Source organism: Aotus nancymaae, unplaced genomic scaffold (assembly GCF_030222135.1).
Source record: "Aotus nancymaae isolate 86718 unplaced genomic scaffold, 86718_ANA_hifiasm-v0.15.2.pri h1tg000021l, whole genome shotgun sequence".
Classification (NCBI taxonomy): Eukaryota; Metazoa; Chordata; class Mammalia; order Primates; family Aotidae; genus Aotus; species Aotus nancymaae.
The window spans coordinates 17051257-17077781 of NW_026988433.1; the positions used below are offsets into that span (position 1 = coordinate 17051257).

At 36.6% G+C, this 26525-nt stretch overlaps 1 protein-coding gene and 1 non-coding gene across 3 annotated transcripts in view; one reads left to right on the forward strand and one right to left on the reverse strand.

Annotated features, from left to right (window-relative positions):
- The window catches only part of MED13L (mediator complex subunit 13L), a 309405-nt gene that overhangs the window by 181501 nt on the left and 101379 nt on the right, over nucleotides 1-26525 (forward strand). The gene's annotated exons all lie outside the window — the stretch shown is intronic.
- On the reverse strand, nucleotides 2832-2934 carry LOC135276310 (U6 spliceosomal RNA). The gene has a single exon (XR_010343878.1). It is a non-coding gene; the product is annotated as a U6 spliceosomal RNA (small nuclear RNA).

Sequence of the window (26525 nt, forward strand, 5' to 3'; positions counted from 1 at the left end):
TTATGTCATTAAAATAGAAATAGTCTCTTCACCTTTCTTAACTTGAAGTTAAAAGATGATTTTTTAAACTATATTTTATAATTGGGTTAAGGTCTTTGATTCTTGTAATTATTGGTTTTGTATGGTTATTTATCTGTATTATTCATTATTGAGTGGTTTGTTCAAGTTTGAGCAGTTGGGTTGTTTATGTTGCTTATTTTGGTATGAGTATTTTTTAATAGAAAGGCTACAGTACTGTTGAACTTTGTCCCCTGTCATGGCTGGATTGTGAATTGCAATTCTTATAGTAGAAATAGCCCCAACACATTTTGAGATCTTAAATGTGCTTCATATATAAAGTAGGAATTTGCACACAGAGGACCCTAGAGGGAACATTGTTAGGCAAACATTTGAGGTATGATTATGTACTCCTGAAATTCAGTAGTATTGTTTATTTAGTGTTAACTGGTATTGAGATTGTAGCAAAATAAAGGGACATCATAGTATATATAATGGAAGACAATTGGCTAAAAGTATTTACACGTTAACTGAGATTTAAAAAAAATGACTACATATATAGGAGGTACTTTTTACTAAAATGAAATTGGGCTATTGGCTTGTAAATTTTGGGATTTGTCTTAGTGATTTAAAACATAACAGTTTCAGTGTAGCATGTCATCTCCCCACCTCTATTTCTTCTTCTTCTTCCTTTTTTTTTTTGGGCGACAGTCTTGCTCTGTCACTTAGGCTGGAGTGCAGTGGCTTAATCTTGGCTCACTGCAGCCTCCACCTCCTGGGTTCAAGCAGTTGTCCTGCTCAGCCTCCCAAGTAACTGGGATTACAAGTGCACGCCACTACACCTGGCTAAGTTTTGTATTTTAGAATTTAAGCTTTAAATCAGAAAATAGTTTACCTCTTTCAAATAACTTTTTTCTGCTAATGATTTGTTGTGTTCTTGAATGAGTAATATTTTGGGGCTTTAATTTCATGATTGAAAAGAAGTATCACACTCAACTAGAATTCTTTAGTGAAAGAAACGAGACATTATGATATCTTTTAACAACAGTATGTGAAAGTAGAAAAATTGGGATTGTATGTACTTTTATGTTTTCAACTTTGCCTGCAGCCCTCCATTTACCCATTCTCTGAAAGCATATAGTACTGACTTGAACACATGAGTTTGCTAAATTAGTAGAATGAATATATACTGTCTTGTGTTATTTCTTGATCATTTCAAGCATGTTTTGCGAGTACAAAAAGGTAAGTTACCAAAGGACACTTTAATAGTGGAAAGGCCTGCCCTTTCCCCTAACCCTTAGAAACACATGGTGCTAAAAATACTCAGTTAAAAATTGATAAAATCATTAAGTAGATTTCAAACTAGAGAATTCTTCCATTGAGGAATATTACACTGGTAGGTTTGAAGACAGCTAAATGTTTGAAGTACAAGTATGCTCTGTAGATGCTGCAGAACCAAGAGTTCTGTATTTGTGCTTTGACTTGCTATAAAACTCAAGCACTTAATGTTACACAGCTTTTTTAATTATTCTGGGTACATCATTGTGTAGCCTTCATTTGAAACATTGGCTTCCTGCATATTTAATCTCCTTTAACTAAGGAGGAATGCAGTACCACCTGTAACCCCTTTGAACAAGTCAGACATTTTCAGAAGCAGCTGAAGGTACTGAGGGACCAAGTTGTAGCTGAGGCTAGAGTGATGCCAGGTACAGGAAGGCAGAAGAACAGGAGCCAGTTGTCCTGACCCACACGATAAATACTCAGAATTCTAAATTTTTAGCTCAAGAATTATGAATTTTTGTACATGCATTGTTTTCAGGAAAGTGATGAACATACACATTATTACAAGTTTTCCTGATGGACCTGAATTTACCGACCAATAGCCTGCTCCTCTGAAAATAAATAACAGAAGTTTAAGACTTTGTTACAAATCCCATTCAAATTATGCTCTGAGTGTTCGTAATCAAACTGGTCTACTCACCATATGCTATGTTTCTGCTCCTATGCTTTTCTTTTCTAAACCCTGAGTAGGAATGAAGCTAAAGGTAATAATGATGATATCCACTTTGTTGTGCAGGTTTTTGTTTTTGTTTTTTTGTGAGACAGAGTCTTGCTCTGTCTCTCAGACTGGAGTGCAGTGATGTGATTTTGGCTCAGTGCACCATCCATCCCAGGTTCAAGTGTTCTTTATGCCTCAGCCTCCCGAGTAGCTGGGATTACAGGCATGTACCACCACGCTCAGCTAATTTTTGTATTTTTAGTAGAGACAGTTGCACCAGGTGGCCAGGCTGGTCTTGAACTCCTGGCCTCAAGTGATCCACCTGCCTTGACCTCCCAAAGTGCTGGGATTACAGATACGAGCCACCACTTCCTGGCCTGCACAAGATTAAATGAGATAATAAATGTAAATGAATGAATGAATGACTAGACAAATCTTTAAAAGCCTGTTTCATAAATTTTTCCTAGGTTCTCATAGTACCTCATTGCAGTTTTATGAATCAAAAATTAAATGGTCAAAAATTAAATGGTCCTAATTCAGGGATGAATTAATAATATGTAACTTTTTATTCTTCTTCTTCCAAATCATTTGATGTTGTTTACATATATTCACATTCTTTGTTTTATAAATCATTCATTAAAAGTGGATGGTGCAACTTCCATGCCATTCCCTCCCTTAGACCAAATATTTTCATAGGTTTGGCTTTGGTCTTATATTCATATGTAGTTGTAAAGAGGCCTTTTGACTATTAGGACTCACTACAAGTATGGAAGTCCATTTTCAGTATTTCACGCATAATACGGAGTTCTTTTTTATTTTTTCTTTATAAAATTTGAAAAATGTGGATTGCTTCATGAATTTGCATATCATTGTTGCTCAGGGGCCATGTTAATCTTCTCTATGTGGTTCCAGTTTTAGTTTATATGCTTCCGAGGCATACAAGAGGAAGTTCTAAGTAGTACTGAGCCAAGTGTCTTTAATAGTAAGATGAGAGAGCAATTCTGGATACGAAAGGAGGCAGCCTAGGTGCAAAGCAACCTGGACAGAAGTCAGTTATTAGATAAGGAAAAGCAGCAAGTTTCTTACAAACCACCAACATTTCTAGAATTTTTTTCTCATTTGGATGGACATGATTCAACACATCTAGAGATATATTTACTTGCTTTTTACTTTGCTTCCTCCTCACCTGTTCCTCATAAGTATACCCCGAAGAGTGACGGTTTTTCCCCTTTTTTTCCCTTCTTAGGCACATTTATCACTTCTGTAGCTGGAGATGAAAAGAGTGATCTAGATAAGAATGTTTGACATGCAGTAAAAAAATATAAGGAAGAATAAGTGGAAGATTGAGAGTAAAATAAGTTATCTGTATTTTTAGTTTACTAATATAGTCTGGCATTAAGAAGTAACTAGTTATATAAATATTGGCATTTATTCTTTTGTCCTTAGCCTTCTATTTAATGAATAGTACTAACATGTTTCTTTGGAGGGAATTTAATTCTGTATCACTCAGTCATTCATTTTTTAAAAACTTTCATTAATAGTACTTTTTAAAAAAGAATGTGTTCATAGATTATCCCAAACATTTAAACAAGTCTGTTTTGTATTTTTCTGATTATAAAAGGATAGGATATATTTATTATTTTTTTGAGACAGGGTCTCATTCTGCTGCCCATGCTGGAGTGCAGTGGCAGGATCACAGCTCACTGCAGCCTCAGCTTCCTGGGCTCAGATGATCCTCCCACCTCAATCACCGGAGTAGTTGGGACTACCGGCATGTCCCACCATGCCTGGCTAATTTTTGTAGTTTGTATTTTTTATAAAGACTGGGGCTTATTGTGTTTCTCAGGCTAGTCTCGAACTCCTGAACTCAAGTGCCTTGGCCTTCTAAAGTGCTTAAGCATGTGCCACTGTGCCCAGCCTGAATATATTTATTAAATATTAGAAATGTGAAAAATAACATAGACTTATAAGATAGTTGAATTATATTCTAACATATAGAACCTTTTTAATACTATATATATTCCTCCAAAGCACGTAGTAATTAGTGAAATCTTTACAATTTGGCTTTTAAAAATAGTTATTTCTAGATACACTAGAAAAGGACTTCAGCATACTAAAGTACAGTTTACAGAAAGACAAAATTAGTATCCTAATGCAAATATAAAACAAATAATTGGGGGGTGGGGAGTAGGGGAGAGATAGCATGGGGAGAAATGCCAGATACAGGTGAAGAGGAGGAAGGCAGCAAATCACGCTGCCATGTGTGTACCTATGCAACAATCTTGCATGTTTTTCACATGTACCCCCAAACCTAAAATGCAATAATAATAAATAAATAAATAAATAAATAAATGATGGCCAAACATTTTTATAACTCATTAATTAGTGAGGGAACAGGTATGATATTAAAAGCAGCTTAAGGAACATTAGACTAGTTAGGACTTTATAGGAAATTTATAAAAGAATATAAGGATAAGATTGCTACGTTAGTTTCAAAAGTGGTTAATGTCTTGAGGACTGCAGGCCATAATAGGGGCTCTTTGTTTGTCAGGACAGAAACTGTTTCTACTGGATACAAATCTACAAGTTAATATAAAACTTCACCAAATTTGTGATCTTTAAAAAATAATGAAATGTGGGTTGTACAGAGTATGTTCCCTTAAATCAGAAGTTCCTCCAACTTTATTGTTTTTATAATGTCCTTAGCGCCCTGTCATTTTTTTCTCTCTTTCATAGTATTCCTAGGGCATAGAATTACCTAACAGTTCTGGTTTCTACGTCCAAATAATAAGTATTTATGTACTGTTAACTTAGTAACTGTTTCAACAAATAATGCACATACTGCAATAAAACAATAAAATTTACTCTTAAATAGCTGCAGTTGCTTTTTAACAAGATGTGTATACCTGTTGAGCACTGTACAACTCAAACCAAAGAATCAGGCTGGAAATCACTACTCTTGTTTTCTTTCTGCGTTGACTTTACCTTGTAACACAGCCACCACTGAAAAACCAGTTTCACAAATATTTGACTTTATTGAAGGTAAGGTAGTACAATCTGATATTGAAACTGAACTTGAGCTAGTGGTTTGCATGTTCTCTGACAGATGTTGCTTTGTTTTCCTAAAAAATGTAAAATGTTCTACAGTACCCCTGTGAATTTGCTGGAGTGTTACACCTGGGGTGCTTTGGTACCTAGTTTGGGAACCTAAGGGCTAGATGGTCCTCTATGTGCCTTTCTCCCTGTATAGCATTGAAAGAACAGGCTGTCCTCCTTTCACCTTATTTGAAACTTTTGAATAAAATTTCTTAAGTATCCTGGAGAACTTCTAATTAGAATTGTCAGATTTTTCTTTTAAACTGCATGCCGGATGGTGGTAGAGTCACTGATTGTCCAAGTATAGTCTCTGCTCTGTTCATCCAAACCCTGTGAAGTATATAAATAGAAGGTCAGCCACCTGGGCCCAACTGTTCTTGTTGACTAATTGATCATGCCACTGTGATGCTCTCAAGTTATAATATAGCACAAGGGTGTCCAACCTTTTGGCTTCCCTGGGCCATATTGGAAGAAGAAGAATTGTCTTGGGCCACATATGAAACACACTAGCACTAACAATAGCTAATGAGAAAAAAAAAAAAAAAGTATCAGAAAATCCTTACAATGTTTTAAGCAAGTTTACAAAATTGTGTTGGGCTGTATTCAAAGCTGTTCTGGGCTGCACGCAGGCCAAAGTTTACAGGTTGGACAAGCTTGGCATAGCGTATTCTATAACTTTTGGATCTCAAAACACCTGTTAAGAACATTGACAACTCCAAGGTGCTTTTCTTTATGCGGATTATATTTATCAATATTTAAATATATAATACTAATTATTATTAATATTTAAATAATATTTAAATAATATTTAAATATAAAATAGTGAAACAGAGGCGCTTTAGAAGGTTGAGGCTGGTGGATAGCTTGAGCCTTGGAGTGAGACCATCCTACTTGACATGGTAAAACCCCGTCTCTAAAAAACAAACAAACAAATATTAGCAGGGCATGGTGGTATACACCTGTAGTCCCAGCTACTTGAGGGGCTAAGGCAGGAGGATCACTTGAGCCCAGGAGGTCGAGGCTGCAGTGAGCTGTGATCATGCCACTGCATTCCAGCCTGGGTGACAGAGAGAAACCCTGTTGCAAATAATAATAATAGTAATATGGAGAAAACGGCTGGGTGCTGCAGCTCATGCTCATCATCCAAGCCCTTTGGGAGGCTAAGGCAAGAGGATCCCTTGAGCCTAAGAGTTTGAGACCAACCTGAGCAATATAGTGAGACCTCCCATCTCTACAAAAGGTAAAAAAAATGTTAGCTGGGCATGGGGCATGTGCCAGTATTCCCCACTACTTGGGAGGCTGAGGTGAGAGGATTGGTTGAACTTTGGAGGTTGAGGCTACAGTGAGCTGTAATTATACCACTGCATATCAGTCTGGGTGACAGAGTGAGACCATGTCTCAAAAAAACCCACCACCACCACCATAACAAATAAAACTGAGAAAAGTTATGTCTGACTTTTAAAATAATAATAAACCCACTACATGCTAACATAAATGATTATATTTTAACTAAAATAACTGTGTTTTAAAACAAAATGTAAGAATAACAGCACTGTTTTTGCACATCTCTTTAATATCTGGCTTAAGTGAATACAGCTGTGTTGTAGTCTTTTGACATCATGAGTCATTTAGACTCTGGAAAACGTTATCGTACACTTGGAGAAAGAGTGAAAAAGATAAATAATGTCTTGATGTCATTCTGAAATAGTTTTGACCTGATGCCTGCTTGAGTGGAGTTTTATATTCTTTAAGCCTTTTTTACTCTTTATTTTTTTCTTTTTCCCTAAGATACAGATCCTGAGATTTTATATTCTTAGAAAATTATACAGTAGATGTGGTTTGTATGAATTTTACTTTTAGGCAGGGGCAGGTGAACTTTTATTGTAAAGGACGAGATGTAAGTATGTTTGGCTTTTGGGGACACATGGGCTCTGTCAAAACTAGTCAAATTTCACATTGTACTCAGAAAGCAGTCATAGATGACATGTAGGCAAATAGGCATGGGTTGTTCCAAGAAAGCTTTATTACAAGAAATGGATGGCAGAATGTAATTTGCCTTGAGGCCATAGTTTGCTGACCTCTGCTCTTAAGAGGGAAATTAGTGTTCAGACAAATTAAATATTTAGCTGAGAACCACGCATCTACGAAGTCTAGGATCCTGGATTTAAATTCAGGCCTTTCTAGGTTCATAACCACTATTTTTTTGGAGTTATTTATACTGCTTTCATTAATAAAGTTAATGATTATAAATTAGTTTTAGAAATTATTATTGATTATAAAGTGTTAAAATAATTTATCTCTTTACGGAATTGCATAGAGGCTGGCATTTAGAATTGCCCAAAAAATGATTGGATGAATGTTTAAGCCTTTATCATAATAAATCATATGCATAGCAGAACATTTTAATTCTTTTTTTTTTTGGAGACAGAGTCTTACTCTGTCACTCAGGCTGGAGTACAATGGTGTGATTGATCTCAGCTTACTGCAGACTCCGCCTCCTGAGCTGAAGCAATTCTTGTACTTCAGCCTCCTGAATAGCTGGGACTACAGGTACATGCTAGCATGCCCACCTAATGTTTTGTATTTTTAATAGAGACGGGGTTTCACTATGTTGGTCAGGGTGGTCTTGGACTCCTGACCTCAAGTGATCTGCTCGCCTCAGCCTCCCAAAGTGCTGAGATTACAGGCATGAGCCACGGCACCTGGTCAATTATTTTGTTAATTCACTGAACTATGTATACCTAAAAAATGTTTTCCTTTCAGTAGATAAGCTCTCTAATTATTTTATCCTATTTAAGTTATTTGGAATGGGAAGTACATGTATATGATACAAAATTTAGCTCCACAGAATGGGATAGGGTGAGAAAGTAAGTCTTCTGTATCCACTGCCCGGCCACCCTGTTTTTCTTCTAGTGTTAAACCCTGTTACCAGTTCATTTTCATCCTTACAGAGATTAGTCTGTGCATATGCACACAAATGTGTATGTATGTATTTCCCTTTCTTACACAGATAGTATATCCAGTGATATACATACTCTGCTCAATGTTCCATTCCTTTATTTTTACTTAACAGTTATATGACATTTGGTCCAAGTATATGCATATATGACTGTCAACTGTTTGAAAGCAAGAAGATACTTTATATTCACTCTAAATACTTGTTCTACCTTATTTACTAATTTCCAAATATATTTGTTTTGTTGTCTATATTCTGTGAGTAGCTCTTCTAACAGTAGGTTTTCGCAAAGAAAAATGATCTTGCTTTGGTCGTTAGTGGGAATGTGTAAAATGACTAAGTTCTGCCAAGGAATTTCGTATTATTATGAAGATAAGACATAAACACTTAAAGCCATTAGAGGTAAGACACTGTTATAGTTAGTATCTTGATCTGTTAAGTAGATGATAGGAAGTAAAGGTGAAAACAGGTAGATACTGATATGGGCTCTAGTGAAGAAGAGATATTTATGAAGTTAAAATGGGTTTTGACAAGTCTGTAAGGTTTGGATGGCTTGGGGTGTTATCAAGAGGAGAGAAGCAGCAGTAAGACAGACACATGTCACTGTGGTGTCTCAAGGAAAGACTGCACTGACTAGAGAGGAAAGTGCATGCTTAGCAGCCATGAAAGATATGAAGAGGTTACCCTAGAAATAGGACTCCTGAGACCCAGAGAGTAGCAGAGACACTGTTTTATGTCTATTTGTGCTCTGCCCTTTGGGCCCAAGATGTATAAAAGTTGGTGAATTACTTTCCAGAATTGGTAGTAATGACTCAAAAGTCAGGATAGTTGCTTGTTAGAATTTAAGAATTGTGTGATTCCAGGGCTACAGATAAACATGGTCTTGATATTTAAAGATTAAAAAAAAAAAAAGCTTTAAAAATTCCTCAAAAACAAGCCTTCTTTTGAGGGTTTGCTCTTGACTCCTCGCTTCTGCAGAAGGAGAATTCTGCAGAATTCATTATTATGTCCTGGGACTGTCTTTAGTGAGTGCTTTTGTAGTTTTTGTTTGTAGTTTTATATTTGTTTGTAGGAGAAGGCCTTGCTCTGTCACCCAGGCTGGAGTACAATAGTGTGATGATAGCTCACTGCAGCCTCCAACTCCTGGGCTCAAGCAGTCCTCCTGTCTTAGCCTCCTGAGTGACAGAGACTACAGATGTGTGCCACCGTTCCTGGCTTACTTTTGTATGTTTGTAGAGACAGAGTCCCACTACGTTCGGGCCAGTGTTGAATTCCTGGTCTCAAGCAGTCCTCTGGCCTCAGCCTCCCAGTGTGTTGGGATTACAAGCATGAGCCACCATGCTTAGCCCCCACTGAGTGCCTTTTGTATTATTTTATTTTATCCTCTGCAAAGGATTTTAGCACTTAAAATCTTTAGATTCCTATGGCTTATGTTAATTTTGTGAGGCTAAAGCATATCTCACACTATTGAAGTTGAGAAGCACCTGAAACGTATTATAGCATATTCTTTATGATACTCTCTGGTGCCACTATAGCTTCTCTGGATGGATTTAATCAATTGGCATCTTCTTCAAACTTTAAGGGAAGTTGCTAGCAGAAAGGAAGTCTGTTTCTTGGAGCCTGCAGGTCTAGATGTGTACTTAAAGACAAATTGAAGTGGCAGGATCAAAAGCTACAACGTGAAGAGGTTCAGTAGCACAGCTTCAAGTTGGAAGGAAAAAGAACTGTTACCTGTAAGTTAGGACTGGCATTTGTTGAGATACTATACTAGTAAATGCTTTATATAAATTATTTTCAGTGTTCACTACATACCGGGTGCTTTGTGTTATTTTCCTTGGTTTTACAGCTGAGGAAGTGGAGTCCTAGGGAATCATATTACACAGATCTAGAAGGCACTGAGAACACATTTTAAAGGAGAAAGGCAAGACATTTATGCAGACTACTTGTACAGTGCTTTATGTCTTGTTACCTCCCACGGTAGCCTTCTGAGATTAAGTGGTAGTAGTAGCAGTGATGCTCCTAATTTTAGTTAAAGGAATCGAGATACATGGGGATAAACAGCTTGTCCAAGGTAACACTGCTAAGGGTGGCGGGGGCGGGGGGGCAGGCAGCTGCTAGAACAGTCTGATTCCAAGTTTCTTGCACTTATTCTTAGCAAAGAAATAATAAATACCATGTTTCCCCCAAAAATGAAAAAAGTAAGATATAGTGGCTTAATGTTAAGTGTGAAATATTAAAGAAGAAACAAAAAAAAACAGTGATTATTTTTTAGCCTCTGGACTAGAAAGTATAATGGCAAACAATGGAAAGTGTTTGTGGAAGACCAGACACTGCAGAGCCTTCTAGACTTTGAAGAAGATTCCTAATCCTGTTTTGTTTTTTTTTTTTAAATGAACCTTGCTTGCACAATAGAGCTCCAAGCAGGATATTTAAATACATGTGGAAGAAGAAGAAAATGGTTTCCATCCTTATACATTCTCTGAATTGATAGGCACTGGTGTCTGCATACTTGCCCTAAGGGGCTAAGCTGGATCCTGCTCTGTCAAGGGCTCCCTTGTGGTAGTAACATGTCTGTGCCTTCCTCTAGAGCTGTCAAACTGAAAATTTTTAGTGTAGTCAAGTATCTCCAATCAATTTGAATCTTAGGGTTAAAAGAATAGAGAAGAAGAGTATGGAGTGGTGAGGCTTCTGTCTGCCTCTTGAAGGTTTGCCTAAATATTCAGTAATTTGCTTTGGAGGACACATACTTTTCTTTGTAACATTTAGCCAAATTTAGAGTTATGGAAGAAAAAAGATGTCATTTTTTCCCCTCCTTTATTCATTTTATCTGTTAGGTGAGATATAAGAAAAAATATTCTTTTTTTTTTTTTTTTAGACTGAGTCTCGCTTTTGTTGCCCATGCTGGAATGCAATGGCACGATCTTGGCTCACCAAAACCTCCGCCTCTTGGGTTCAGGCGATTCTCCTGCCTCAGTCTCCTGAGTAGCTGGGATTACAGGCATACCCCACCATGCCTGGATAATTTTTTTGTATTTTTAGTAGAGATGAGGTTTCTCCATGTTGGTCAGGCTGGTTTTGAACTCCCAACCTTAGGTGAGTCGTCTGCCTTGACCTTCCAAATTGCTGGGATTACAGGCATGAGCCACTGTGCCTGGCCAAAAATATTCTTTTAAAGCTTAAAAATTGAGCATATTTTAAATGCAAGGAGACTGAGTTTTTTTGGTGGTGGTGGTTGTTTTGAGACAGAGTCTTTCTCTATCACCTGGGCTGGAGTGCAGTGGCAAGATCTTGGCTCACTGCAACCTCTGCCTCCTGGGTTCAAGTGATTCTCCTTGCCTCAGCCTCATGATTAGCTGGGATTACAGCTGGGACTACAGGCTCACACTACCATGCCCACCTAATTTCTGTATTTTTAGTAGAGATGGGGTTTCGCTGTGTTGGACAGGTTGGTCTTCAACTCCTGACCTCAACGACTGCTCGCCTCGGCCTCTCAAAGTGCTGGGATTATAGGTGTGAGCCACTGCTTCCAGCCAGACTTCAAGTTTTAATGTTTAATGGTATGTTTTATTTAAGGTATGTGATTGGGGAGAAAGCTGCAATAGAGAAATACACATTAATAATAAATTGTGAGAAAGCAGCTTTGATAACCACATGACCCTGTTGTCAGTCACATAAAGCTGTAAAGAAAAATGCAATGATGCATCTTACTCTTCTCTGATAGAGGATGAATGTTAAGTTGAAAAGAGTAATTTCTTGCATTCAGATCTATCATTAGGGAGATCAGTAATTGAATTAGTATTTAGAGAAAGAAGGTATGACCCATCAGTCAGTTAGGAAACAGAAGATAATATCATCTCACAGTCCCTGCCAGAAGTATAATTTATGTGATTTAGAAGATTTCAAACATTTAATTACTGACATATGTTTGGAAAGCATTGTAATAAAATCAGCTCAGGTCAAGGGCTAAACATACATTTATTTACCTTCTTCAATAATAGATTTTGGGTCTTTAACAAGTTTATCTTTTATCTCTTCTCACCTTTTCTTTAGCAAGTTAAACATTTCCAGAACTCTGATAGTTTTTTTTTTTTTTGACTGTTAATTATTTTCATGATAGGGAAATTAATTTCCATGCTCTTTTACATTTGTTCAGTTCTGTTCTTTCAGTATTTGAATGATTGCACTGAACGCTTGAATGAGAGAATAGTAACCTAAGACCAGTTAATATAACATTGAGTCCACTGGGGTGGTGACAACAGTGTAGTTTCATTCTTGTTTTCATAAGAGAGCTAGATTGTTGGAACTCAGGTAGACTTCTCAAGCTTTCAGAGCTAGCTGGAGCCAGACTGGAAGTCTTTTCTCTCCTTTTCTAGTCCATAGAAAGAACTTTCTGCTGTATTACATTGCCTTCCGTGATTTAAGTACTTTTTTTAAAAAAATTAAGAGTTTAAAAAATTATAAGTATAATACATACTCATGAAAGAATTAGGCAGTATAAAAGACTGTAAGTTGAGAAACGGAAGTTCCATCCTTTACCTCCTGCTTCCCCTTGTCACTAGACATATTCACAAGGAATGGTCTCTAATATAGTCTTTCAGAATATTCTTACATTGTATCTATACACAAGTAATTTTACTTATCATCTACCATAACATTAAGCATAATTAAATACTTACTTTAATTTAAATTCGTAGTACCCAAGTGTGGACTTTCAAATGACTCAATGCTATTTTTTAACAAATGAACCTAATTTGTTTTGTTACTGGAGCTGGAGGGACTTGAGAGGTAAGATTGCCCATCTATAGTAAATAAGAGGTTGAATGATTTGCATAAAGCACCACAGTATTTAAATCACTAAATGGTTCCAGTGCTTAGATTTCTGTTCTTCCCACAAATCTGTACTGCCTCTCAGTTAATTTTATAAGCTTCAAAGTGAACTTTGGGCCAGGCACTGTGGCTCATGCCTGTAATCTCAGCACTTTGGGAGGCTGAGGTGGGTGGATCGCCTGAGGTCAGGAATTTGAGACCAGCCTGGCCAACATAGTGAAAACCCTGTCTCTACTAAAAATACAAAAATTAGCCAGGTGTGGTGGTGTGCGCCTCGATCCCAGCTACTCAGGAGGCTGAGGCAGGAGAATTGCTTGAACCTGGGAGGTGGAGGTTGCAGTGAGCTGAGATTGTGCCACTACACTTTAGCCTGGGTGACAGAGCGAGATACTGTCTCAAAAACACACACACACACACACACACACACACACACATACAAACCCAAAAAACCGGTGAACTGTATATTGTAAACAGGCATATTTCGTGTGTGTACTAAATAAGTCTCTTTGCAAAATTGAATTTGTGAACTAATACACAGCACATAGCAGACACTTGAATATTTGGATTGAAATTAGTCTAATTCTTTACCATTGTCCATCAAGAAAATGAGGGGTTTGGACCAGATCATTTTAAAGGACCTTTCTCACAATAAATGCCTATGAGTTTTAGTTTCATGCTGTCATAAGAAAAGCCGAGAGTCAAGCTGTTTTATCTTTAGATTCAAAAAGTAATTGTGTTCAGTGGCTGGTCCTGACTGTATTTCCCTACAAGCATGTGTCTACTTGCGTACTGCATTATTTGGTGAACTAGTGCCAGGTTTTCTATTAATCCTTTTCTGCAGTTGCTTGTTCCAGTTAAAGGAAAGTTTTACAAATGCAGAGAGTTGGGAAGTGGATCCAGGATTGTTAGGCAACTTCCAATGGGAATAGAAATCTAATCCCATGCATTTCAAATCAGATCACAACTTCTGTATCAATGAGCTAATTTATAAGCTTATAGTACTTCTTATACCAGGGTAGTATGGCTGGAAATGGGGATATGGAGCAGAAAGGGAATTTAAGTGGTGGTGTTTGTGGTGTAATAGTAGTTTGAAGGAGATAGAGCATGGATCATATAAAATAATGTTTACTGGCCCAGAATGGGTGTGAATCTGCCCATCACCTTGACACAAAATGTAATATAATTTGCTAATCCATTATGGTGCATATACATATGTAATGTTTCTGGTAACTTCCAAGGTTTTATAAAATTCCTCTAAGGACTGCTTGTTTTGTTTAATTGCTGATCACATAATATGATGAAAATATTCCTTGGGGTTTAGCACTGTACATAAAGGATCTTTAACGAGTATCTGCAGAATGAGAAGCCTGCTTGTTCTTCAAATGGCAAATAAAACAATTTGCTTAGAAAACCATTTACGCATATAATAAAAACTAGTTCTAGCTTGATTAATATTAAATCAAATAAGGTGTAGAAACTAAAAATTTTTTCCAAGTTAAATTGCCTGAGATACAAGGAGCTATTATTCAGACCAATTCTGAACACTGAATTACCACAGTATTGAAGTACTTTGTACTGATGTGATTGATTTGAGCTCACTCATGATTCAAAATGACAGTAAAAGATGTTTAAGAGGATTATTTGTAACATTAAGTGTTAGTTGTTACTAGTTCAGCACATTGAAAGGTACAGAACTAGTCTTATCTGCCCTATAAATTAGAGTAAAATAAAATAATATCAAATCAGCCTTTAGCATCAATGGTAGGACCCAGAAAGACTCTATCATACTATCAGTGTTTGCCAGTTGAACAGGGTTTGAGGGGAAGGGAGAAAGGATCAGTTTACTTGACTACTTTGTATTTTCCTTGCCTTTTATTAGCTGATGCAAGACTTAGATTTTGAGATTGGGAACAGGGGAGAAATTAATGCTAATACAGTGTATTGAAAGTGTAGATGTCTTTTGAATAGGTATTAATTTAAATAGTATTGATTCTCCCTGAAAGTTTGTGTTCATAAGAGAGCTCCATATTTAGAAGCTAAAACATGTTATGGTTGGGTGATGCCTATTGAGTGACTTGGTCTTATCTGTACTGTGGAAGAGAATGAACTTTAATTCCAAGTTTTGTCATTAACTAGTAATCAGTTTGTAACCATATGACTCATTATATAAAATTTGTTTAAGTTTTTAAGAAATTTTAGTTGAATTCAAGTCAAACATCATCTGACCGAATTTGGTTTAGGTTAAGCATAAGAAGTGGGTCAGGCATGGTGGCTCATGCCTGTAATCCCAGCACTTTGGGAGGCTGAGGTGGGTGGATCACCTGAGGTCAGGAGTTTGATACCAGCCTGACCAACATGGAGAAACCCTGTCTCCACTAAAAATAAAAAATTAGCTGAGCGTGGTGGCACATGCCTTTAATCTCAGCTGCTCAGGAGGCTGAGGCAGGCGAATCGCTTGAACCCAAGAGATGGAGGTTTTGGTGATCCGAGATCATGCCATTGCACTCCATCCTGGGTGACTACATCTAAAAAAAAAAAAAAAGAAATGGAGAAAATTATTTATTATTTTAAAACCATTTTATGTAGAGTTAAATGTTTCACCTGTTAGAAGCACATTTCTTTCTTGAAGCACCTTGTCAGTAATTATTTTGGTTCATGAAACTTCATCAATTTCCAAAATTGAAATAAATTATTTATCTGAAAATTGAATGTCTCAAACTACATTGAAAAGTAAAGCTGATATTGAACTACTGGTGGAAATGCTGTCTTCTCCGTATCCTTGTATTTTTCAGTTTTCTTCAGTGAACATTTATTACTTTATTAATTAAAATACTGATTTTTTTGGAAAAAGAAAATAGTAAATTTAATTCTCTTTGGAATTTTTATATTAAAGTACCCTTGAGTATTTTCTTTCAAAAATTAATATCATTAGTTTATATTTGAAACTGAGTGCTAAATAATTGATAAGACCTAAATATTAGGTGCTAATTATTTGTAAGATTCGTTTAACAATGTTAAGAGAAAATCTAGGCACTCATACTTGGGAAACAGTGATTTTTGAAATAGTAATTTTAATGATTTCTTCTAAATTCCTAAAGTGGTAGCCTTAATTTGTATCATTAAAGATTTCTATGCTATGTAAATTTAATCTAGATGTACTTGTGTATTTTATATGTTATCTCAATCAAGACCATCTTTAAGGGCCTCTAGGGTGTGTTATGCTTGTATATTAGGCTGGTCACTGTGTGGTTTATTACCATTCTCATTATTATGTTAGGTGCCAGGCAGTGTTTTAGATCCTATGAGAGACACCTTAGTGTGGTGCTAAAGAGCCTGAACTTTGAGGCCAGACTGCATGGATTCAAATCTTGACTTTGCTGCTTTGTACCTTAGTGAAGTAAGTTATTTAACCTTTCTGTTTTAGTTCATCTGTAAAAGAAAGATAAGTCTTGTCTCTACGTTGTAGAATTTTGGAGATGAAGTGAGTTAATATTAAAAAGTGCTTAGAAGAGTGCCTTGACCTAGTTTGTAAGTATCTGCTAATTAAATAAATACCTCATTTAATCCTCCTAACAACCTTGAGAGATAAATGATACTGTTCCCATTTTACAGATGTGAAAAGTAAAGCTCAGCGAGATTATGTGACTTGCCTAAAGATCAGATAGCTATTAATGTGGATTTGGGACTTAAAATTCTGGACTTTCAGACTCCAGAATATGTGTTGGGATTACAGTTAGTTGCCTGTCTTTATAATAGCTCCTGGACTTGGATGTGACCCCTGGCAGTTACTTAATCTATTTTAGCCTTTAATGAATCATGTCAAGAGTGAGAAGTACTTACACTTTATAAACCTTGAATGTAATTATAACCGCATTTTGGTGGTTTCATTAAAAATTTTGAAAAAGTACTTGAAAACCAGTAATACAGGTTGAGTACACTTTACCCAAAATGCTTGAGACCAGGAGTGTTTCAAATTTTGGATTGTTTGGATTTTGAAATATTTGCAAATATATAATAAGGTGTCTTGGGAATGTGACCCATGTCTAAACAAATATATCAAATACTGTATTCACAAAATATAACAAATCAACACATTCATTAGACCCTAATCTGTGCAAGTAATTGATAGCTAAAAAGTCAACATCAAAGAAGACTCAGTTTCAACCAGTCTTTACAAGAAACTTTATAAGAAAAGCATTCATCTGCCTAATACTTAAAAGAAATGCAAGGAAAACAAATGGAAGGTACAAATTAGCTTTACTAATGAAGCAAAAATAAATGAGAAAACCAAAGGGTGGTGGGGCTTAAAGATACCCACATACTTACCCATTGTTAATACATGTCAATAAATCCCGTCTTTCTGAACAGTGAAACAGGTTGGCTAGGCAGCATCTACTAGGGAAATGGACAAAAGTTAGAATTGTTCTTCATGGGAAGTGAATTCACCCAGCCAACAAGTCTTGGTTCCACGAAACATCTTTAATAGGGCTGCTCAGGATTCTTTTGGCATTATCTTCCATTTTGATTCCTGTTTCTGGTGTATAGACTCTGGTTTCATGGGCTGTTGTGGGGAGAATGTGTCCGCATTGAATGAGATAGAGGCTCTGCATTCCTTGGGGCCTAAGTTTTCCTAGACACTTAAGAGGAGGCAGTGCCTTTATCATTCTCATGGGACTTGGTAATGATGTTAATGCTTCATTTTCTTGAGTGCCTTGACTCTTGTATCCAGTTCATTCCCCAGATTACAACCAGAGTCCTCAAGTTTTGAACCTTAAATTGGGACATGCCTTTTCCCCCCACTAAATGTTTATATTTTGGAAACATACACTCTTTTAATGTGAACCACCATGAGTACATAAATGGTGATGCCAGTGGGAGTGTGTCGTTGTACACAAAAATAACAGACAAGTATTATTTCAGGTGAGAATCTTAACACTTTCAGAGAGAGTACAGACTTGAGTCCTTAAAATGTAAATTAAGAGTTCAAATTTAAAACACAGACATTCTGAAAAGCATATGTAGAAAGTCAATTCAAGTTAGTAGATAGAATTCAGATTTCTTATTTTGAGAATAGCTGTTGCCAATCCTAGGGCAATAAACAGGCAGCAGAGGTCAGAAAATAAATTTATAGGCCAGTTATTCTACTGTCCTGTTTTCCACAAGCCTTTTCAGGATTTTGCCATTCATACTGCGGGTTGTGCCCAGTGATCTTTTAGTTGATCATTTTGGAAATCCTAAGCAATATATCAGGAGTGTTTAAGAAGTGGTAGTATTTGATAAATGATAATTAGCAAAACTTAGTTTTACAGATCATATTATTAGTACTTTTGTATTTAATTGATACTTGTTTTAAAAGCATTTTTTAAGAAAACCGTCCTGTTGAAGTGAGCCTTGCTGTTGTGGAGATTCTTCTGACCTGTGTTGTTGACAGTGTGCTTTGTTGTCCCATTAGTATTGTCAGCTGTCAGATGCATCTGAGGTTGATTACATCAGACACATAGAACTTTCCAGTGCTAGATTAACGAAGAGCTCCTGCACCCTGAACTTTACGTTAGATAAAGAGGCCAGTATGTTTGCTCATTGTCGGTGCATTTCCTGTATTTATCTTTACTCAAATCTATAAGCAAAAATGGACTTTGGTCTGAGGGTTCATACTATATTTGTGTTAGTAACTGTGGTATCTAAAAGTGACTTACGTGAATTAGACTGGTTAAAGTCAAACCCTTTCACGTATCATCTTTCTATCTAACACTTCGGCTAATCTAATGTAATTAAACAGGTGAAATAAGTTGCCATGAATAATCTCTTTGTTGTCCTTTATTGAGTTTTGTGTGTTCTGAACATTTGCTACAAGCTTTATATATGCACTTACTCACAGTTCATTCTTATTTTAATCCTGTGAAGTAAGGATTGTTAATGTTCATTTTATAGACGAGAATACGGGAGTATCTGGTGCTTTTAATAGTGACTGTCATAGATAGTCATGGTACAATTCCAAGTTGGTCTCACTTTAAAATCTATGCCTTTCACTCCTATAGCAACATCACTCTAATGAATATCATTGGGAGGGGGATGCTTTATAAGAAATATTTAATTTCATGCTTTTTTGCTTGTTTTGTCAGGTTTATCACAGATCGTGATACCCAATATATAATAAATGTAATAGGGGAGATGATGCATCTACTTTTCTGTAACATTTATTGAGATTAAAATTTACCATTTAATTATTTCATCCTGTATTCTGATTAGGGATCTCCAAACTGTTGTGCAAAAGGTCTGTTAAAGTGCAGGGAAAAGAATATTAGAATCTCTATGTTTCTTACTCATTTCCTTTGAAAATTCCAATTTTGTATATGCTTTATATATATAATATAAATTTAACATTAATACTTTAAACATATATAATAACATTTTTAACATGCAAAATACATTAGTCAAATACCATACTTCACTGGTTCTAAGGTGTATTTCCCTCCCTATATTTAACATCTCAACTTCTGGTGTTTCTTACATAGAATTATCATTAGTGTTTTATTCTTTTATAATGGTTTATTAAATGACAATATGTCTGCAGTTGATATATTTCTTAGATTGAATGAAATATTATAGAGGCACATGTAGAAAATCAGAAAAATAAACATACAGATATTATCGCTGTATGGATGTGTGTATTTTTTAATTGGTAGGAGTATGTGGTAAAAACAATTTTTACAGATTTCATTTTCTCTGTTTATAATTCTTGCTGATATAAGTGCTATCAAGTGTCTTTCCCCAAGGCACAACACTGTGGACCATATTAAAATTATTGAGGAAGGTAAGTTCCTACCTGATGTTCTCCAAAGGTGTCATAGAGAGCTTTGTTGCCTTAGCACTCATTTTGATGTTATGCAGATTTCATTTGGTCTTGAACTTATTGATCGAACTCTTGGTAGCTTTGGAGTCAGACTTAATCCTCTACAACATTTTGACCCTTTTTGTCCTCTAAATTCTCTTGAATTAATATTATTAGGCCAGTGGGCATTCAAACACAGATTTATGCTGATCTTCACACCATAATGTTTTTCTGTCTTACAACTTTTTTTCATCTCTTATTGATTATTTTTGGTTGATTGTGTATCAGTATATTTCTAGCGTTGCAGGGTTCACTTTGTCCTCCATAATTATTTCCACTAGCAAAAACATTCATCATTTTCTCATCACCTTCATTTATTAAAATCTCTCTCTGTTGTGGTTATACGTTTCTTATTTGAAATGTGTTTGTTTGTTAAACTTAATAGCGTCAGTTATTTAAAGCTTCATGAAACTAAGCATGACCCTGGCCAACTACAGAAGATGAAGTAGCAGATGGTGCTTGAGTGGCTGCATGTGACCACTTTCACCTTCTGTTGGTAGCTGGTCCATAGGTTTTTTCTTTCATTCTTTCAAAATTTTGAAAGTTGAAAATTCATAAGTTAGGAGTCCTCTATATTTTGTTACAGATAAAAACTCTTATGAGATTCTGTAATTAATTGTAAAGTTCTTACATTGTTTATAATTGTCGTATTATAGGACTCTCATACTTTGAAAAATTTTACAGTATATATTAGGTTGGTGCAAAATAATTGCAGTTTTGACATTGAAAGTAGATAAAATTCTCACATAATACCTTAAAGTACCACAATAGTAAAGTTAGAGAGGTTTTCAGAAGAATATATGACATTTAACAGCCTTCTTCAGGCAAGGCTAAAGATGTGAGTCCAATTTTATTCTCTTAATCCCGTGAAAATAAATCACTCATTCTTGCTGTTTACCTATACAAAGTGTGACACAAATGCATTTTCTTTGCATAGAAAGTAAGTTGTTTTCTTCACTCATAGGCCACATTAAAGAAATACCACTGTTTATTTTTATCTTAGCATCTTCATTGAAAAATATTAATGTTTCTTTTTTTTATTTTTTATTATTTTTTTTAAGGCTAGTCAAGTGAAGTAGTGGGAGTGGAGAAGGAACAAAGAAATCTGTAACTGGTTGTGATCAATTAGTTGTAAACACCACTGCACTCGGACCAGCCGAAAAATATTAATGTTTCTTTCAGTGAAAACTATTTACCTTTTTTACTTTTGTGTGTCCAGAGTACACATGCTTTTCATCATAGCTGCCTCTCAGTCTTGCTTATTTAGAAGTAAATGGAACTCTTTGTGTGTGCACACGCACACATGTGAGTGTGAGAGAGACAGAAAGACAATCCGATTCGATAGCTTTTACAAATGCATTTACAGTCTATCACCTTTGTTCTACTTGAGCATTTACACACAGATTCTGCAGAGTTATGTAGTTGTATAGCTCCTTCTCACACATGGGAGAGCGCTCTACTTAAGCGGAAAAACTACAACTGATGTACTGTTTTCTTTACTGCATTTGTCCAGTGCTGTAGTAGAGCAGCTGTCATTGTTTTGCACAGTTCTGTTTTTCTTCCAAAACTGCCGGTGGCAATTTGTACTCATTCTTTATTACCCAAGGGTTTTACAAGCAATAAAATAATGTATCTGACTACTTAATGGCCTAATACGATTCTCTTTTCAGAGAAAGAGCAAAGTAGAAGACTTCTTTCCCTTTTCCTCTTCGCTGACCATGCAGTATTAGGCCTATTGGGACATGTTTTGTGATGTGCTGCCAGAATGCAGGTGGAGATCCTACTGTATTGGAATAATATTTTCTTCAGAATCTTGTACACTGTTTATAAATAAAGCTCAGATCTGGTCGGAAGGAATAGTAAATGGCCTACATGTAATCTTGTCTTGGAGGGAAATTTACTAATGTGATAATCTCATATTTAACATAATTTTATAAAAATTATCTGTGGATCGTATTGAAAAAATCATATGACACTGATGATGAAAGTGCAGTGCTAAAATACTTTTATTTTTGCCATCGATTTATTATACTCAGCATATATATGCGTGTGTGTGTGTTTATGTGTGTTTTATTTTTGCTATTCTCCCAGTCCTTATTTAAGTGCATACCATATATATTATTATTTTCAGACACATACACACACACCTACACGCCGCATAATGACATTTCATCCTACCATGGACCGCATATATAACAGTAGTACTGAAAGATTATAATGGAGCATATGTAGAAACCTGATGTATGGCACTTGATATTGGCATTGCAGATCAAGTGACAGAAATGATTGATACTTAGTAATGGTGCTGGGGCATTTGATTATCCCTATAAAATTTTTATTTAAATAAATGTATATCATCTAGGTTTGTCTGGGTACACTCTATGATGTCTGTACAGTGATGAAATCACCTAATGATGTTTTTCTCAAAAGATACTCTCATTGTTGCTTGACGGTATATACATATATACATGTATTTTTTTTAAAAGCCTACTTATATGCCACACATTGTGCTAGATGCTGGTGATGTAACAGTGAGCAAAATTGATGGGGCCCTTGTCCTCACACCATTTATAGTTGAGTAGTACTCTACAATGTGGAGATCGGGTACATAATGGTGTGATGAGTCTCAGTGCTGTACCAGTGTCAGATGCAAGAGCTGTAAGGAGAAGAGATGCTCTTTTGGCAGTGTAGTACTGTAGAAGGCTCAGTTGCTTTGTTGTGTGTTTAAGCAGTCTTCCTTGTCTGCCTTCACCAAAGCAGCCCACTGTTAGACATGCTGAGTATTAATGAGACCCTGGGAACTCCCTTCTCCAGCTAAGACATCAAGTAAGCTGTTGGCAAAGCTTCTTGCTTTCCCGGTCATGCTTTCTTTCCCAGGTATCTGGGGCTCGAGATTCCAGATTTTTTAGGAACGGAGAAGCTTGATTAAATTGACCTCTTTTCATAAGAAATAAGTACAGCTGGCCCTCCATATCCGTGAGTTCTGCATCCAAGGATGCAACCAACAACAGATTAAATATATTTTTCTAAAGTATGTCTCTGCATGTTCAGCTAGCTAGGTCTGAGTATGTACAGACTTTTTTCTTGTAATTATTCCCCAAATAATACCATCTACTATTTATATAGCATTTACAATGTATTCCGTATTATAAGTAATTTAGAGATGATTTAAAGTATGCGATGGGATAGGTGTAGGTCATATGCAAATACTAGACTTTTTTTTCTCTTTTGAGCTGGGGTCTCTTTCTGTGACACAGGCTGGAGTGCAGTGTCACAGTCATAGCTCACTGCAGACTCAACTCAAGGTTCAAGGGATCCTCCCATCTCAGTAGTAGCTCCTGAATAGCTGGGACTACAGGCATGTACCACCACACCTGGCTAATTTTTTTTTTTTTTTTTTTTTTTTTTTTGTAAAGATGGGGTTTTGACATGTTGCCTAGGCTGGTCTCCAACTCCTAGAGTAAAGCAGTCTGGCCACCTCAGCATCCCAAAGTGCTGGGATTATAGTCATGAGCCACTGCTCCCAGCCTAGACCATTTTATATAAGGCATTTAAGCATCTGGATTTTGGTATCTGTGGGAGGGCCGTGGAACCAATCCCCTATAGATACAATGTTTATATTTTTGTGTTAGTAATATTATAATAGTACCATAGTTAATGGTACTAAGTATTATAAAACTTTTAAATGTTTGTATTTTGATTAACATTTTTTTTTTTCCCTTGGAAGTGGTGCTGGTTAAAAAAGGCTTTTGCCTGATTATAAGTCTTAGGGCTTATAATAACCATTTATCTAGGTCAGTGATTTTGGAGTTAAATAAAACTAGATTATTAATACTTGAAGGAAACAGTGACTTAGATATCCAAACAGTGCTTTTTCTTCTCTTTTGTTTGGTTGAGACAGGCTCTTGCTCTGCTGCCCAGACTGAAGTGCAGTGGCACAATCATAGCTTACTGCAGCCTGGATCTCCTGGGCTCAAGCAGTCTTCCCACCTCAGCCACCCAAGTGGCTGGGACTACAGGCACAGGCTACCATGCCCAGCTAATTATTTTTATTTTTATTTTTATTTTTAGTGGAGATGAGGGCTCACTATGTTGCCCAGGCTGGTCTTGAACTCGTGAGTTTAAGGATTACGCCGCACTGGCCTACAACAATGCTTAATTTTTTTTTTTTGAGTCGGAGTTTCGCTCTTGTTACCCAGTCTGGAGTGCAATGGCGCAATCTTGGCTCACCGCAACCTCCGCCTCCTGGGTTCAAGCAGTTCTCCTGCCTCAGCCTCCCGAGTAGCTGGGATTACAGGCACGCGCCACCATGCCCAGCTAATTTTTGTATTTTTAGTAGAGACAGGGTTTCACCACGTTGACCAGGATGGTCTCAATCTCTTGACCTCGTGATCCACCCGCCTCGGCCTCCCAAACAATGCTTAATTTTTTTCTTCCCTCAAGCCAGTTATACATGTACTAGTTCCTATCAATACAAAAAAGTGGTGTTCTGGGCTCTCTTCTGGGCTACCTAGGGGCTAACACAGACCTTGCTCTTATGGATGAGACTGGGTGGGGAAAGAAGACAGAAATGCCCTAAATTGGATATCAAATAGCCAGCTTCTGTGCTGAGGGCCCTGGTGGGCATTGCAGAATAAGATTGTTTTAGGCTGTGTGGTGCCTCCAAGACTGATTTTCAACTTACTTTGAGGAGTAAAGTAGACAAAAAGGAGGAAGAGCCAGTATTTTGGAAAAAGGCAGCAAAGACACAAAAGCATCTCCACTTGTGTATGGGACATCTTGTACTCTACAGATTTGATTGGCATAGAGAAAGCAGCTTTCAGGCAGGGTCTGAAGACCTCTGGGATTCCATGTTGTGTGCTGGTCTGTGAGGCCATCTCAGTGAAAATAGCCTTCACTCCAACCTGGGCCACTTTGATTTTTTCCCCCATCTGTTTTAAAAATATATTGAGGCTGGGTGCGGTGGCTCACGCCTGTAATCCCAGCACTTTGGGATGCTGAGGTGGGTGGATCACAAGGTCAAGAAGTCGAGACCATACTAGACAACATGATGAAACCCCATCTCTACTAAAAATACAAAAATTAGCTGTATGTGGTGGCACATCCCTATAGTCCCAGCTACTCGGGAAGCTGAGGCAGGAGAATCGCTTGAACCAGGGAGGCCAAGGTTGCAGTGAGCCAAGATTGTGCCCCTGCACTCCAACCTGGTGACAGAGCAAGACTCTGTCTCAAAAAAATATTTTTTATATATATATATATGTGTGTGTGTGTGTATATATATACACACACACATACATACATACATACATACATACATACATATGGGAGACAGAGACATTGTATAGAATTTCCTATGAAGATAATATTATTCAATAGAAAACCAATAGAAGGAGCCAGGCACAGTGGCTCATGCCTGTAATCCGAACACTTTGGGGAGGTTGAGGTGGGCAGATTGCTTGAGCTCAGGAGTTTGAGACCAGCCTGGCCCACATGGTTGAAACTCTGTCTCTACCAAAAATACAAAATGTTAGCTGGGCTTGGTGGTGCATGTCTGTGGTCCCAGCTACTCTGGAGGCTGAGGTGGGAGGATCACTTGAGCCTGGGAAGCGGAGGTTGCAGTAAGCTGAGATTGTTCCACTGCACTCCAGCCTGAGTGACAGAGAGAAACCCCATCTAAAACAAAAACAGAAAACCCAGAAAAAAGAAAACCAATAGAAGAGAATTGATTCAAGGTATTAATGTTTGCATGTCACCGTAATACTTTATAATTTGGATTTTGGATTGAATTTTCCTTTCTAATATGTTTTTAAATTCGTTTATCTGAACTGTAAAATGTAAAATCTATTCCCAAACTCATAGTAGGTAATTTTGTATGTGCATCGATGAGTAGATGATTTTATTCTGATTTGTGGTGGAGACTGCAGTTAATTTTAGTAACTGTCATGTCCTGAGTGTTACCATTTGTTTTATCTTATTTAATGTTTATATGTCTATGAGGTAGGCATTATATTATCTTATTTTGTAGCACTGAAAACTGAACAGAGAGGTTAACTGACTTAAGGTGGCCTATAATAGGTAGGATATGAACTCAGTTTTGCCTAATTGTATAACCGTCTGACTTCACCTTTCCTAGTGCTGAGCAATCGAGAATTTATTGTATACCTTAACAATAAGAGAGAGATGTTATTTGTAATTACTCTTTATTTAAAAATAAACAAAAATGCATCTGGATTTAAATAGAACACTTGTATAATATGGAATTTAAAAGAACAGTTAATGAATGTTTAGCTTTGAAAATAAAGGAATCTCATGACTTAAAAAAGTTAAATCTTATCCTCTACCCACCCAATTGCTTTAAAATAACTTAGAGTGTTTTCAGTTAAAGATGAGAAAAGTAATCTGTAGTCTTACTAAGTTAGTTTCCTGAGACCTCATATAGAAGCCTTTAACTTAATGATCAGCTTACTTTACTGGTGTGAGCAGAGTCTCAGAGATGGAAGGAGAAGAAGGCAGGAGACAGATAATGAAAGAAGACACAAATGTGCATATGCCACCATCTTGAGCTTTCAGTTTCTCATTTTAAAGATGATGTCATGTATGTGTCATAACTTGCTTCTCATCTCCTTTCTTTCACTTCCATTTATCTGTAGTGAATTAATTTGACAAAAGTCAGAGCTCCATAAAGCAAGTATTGTGTGTGCGTATGTGTATGTACTTAAGGTAATAATTGAACCTAAAATTCCCTCCACAATACAGTC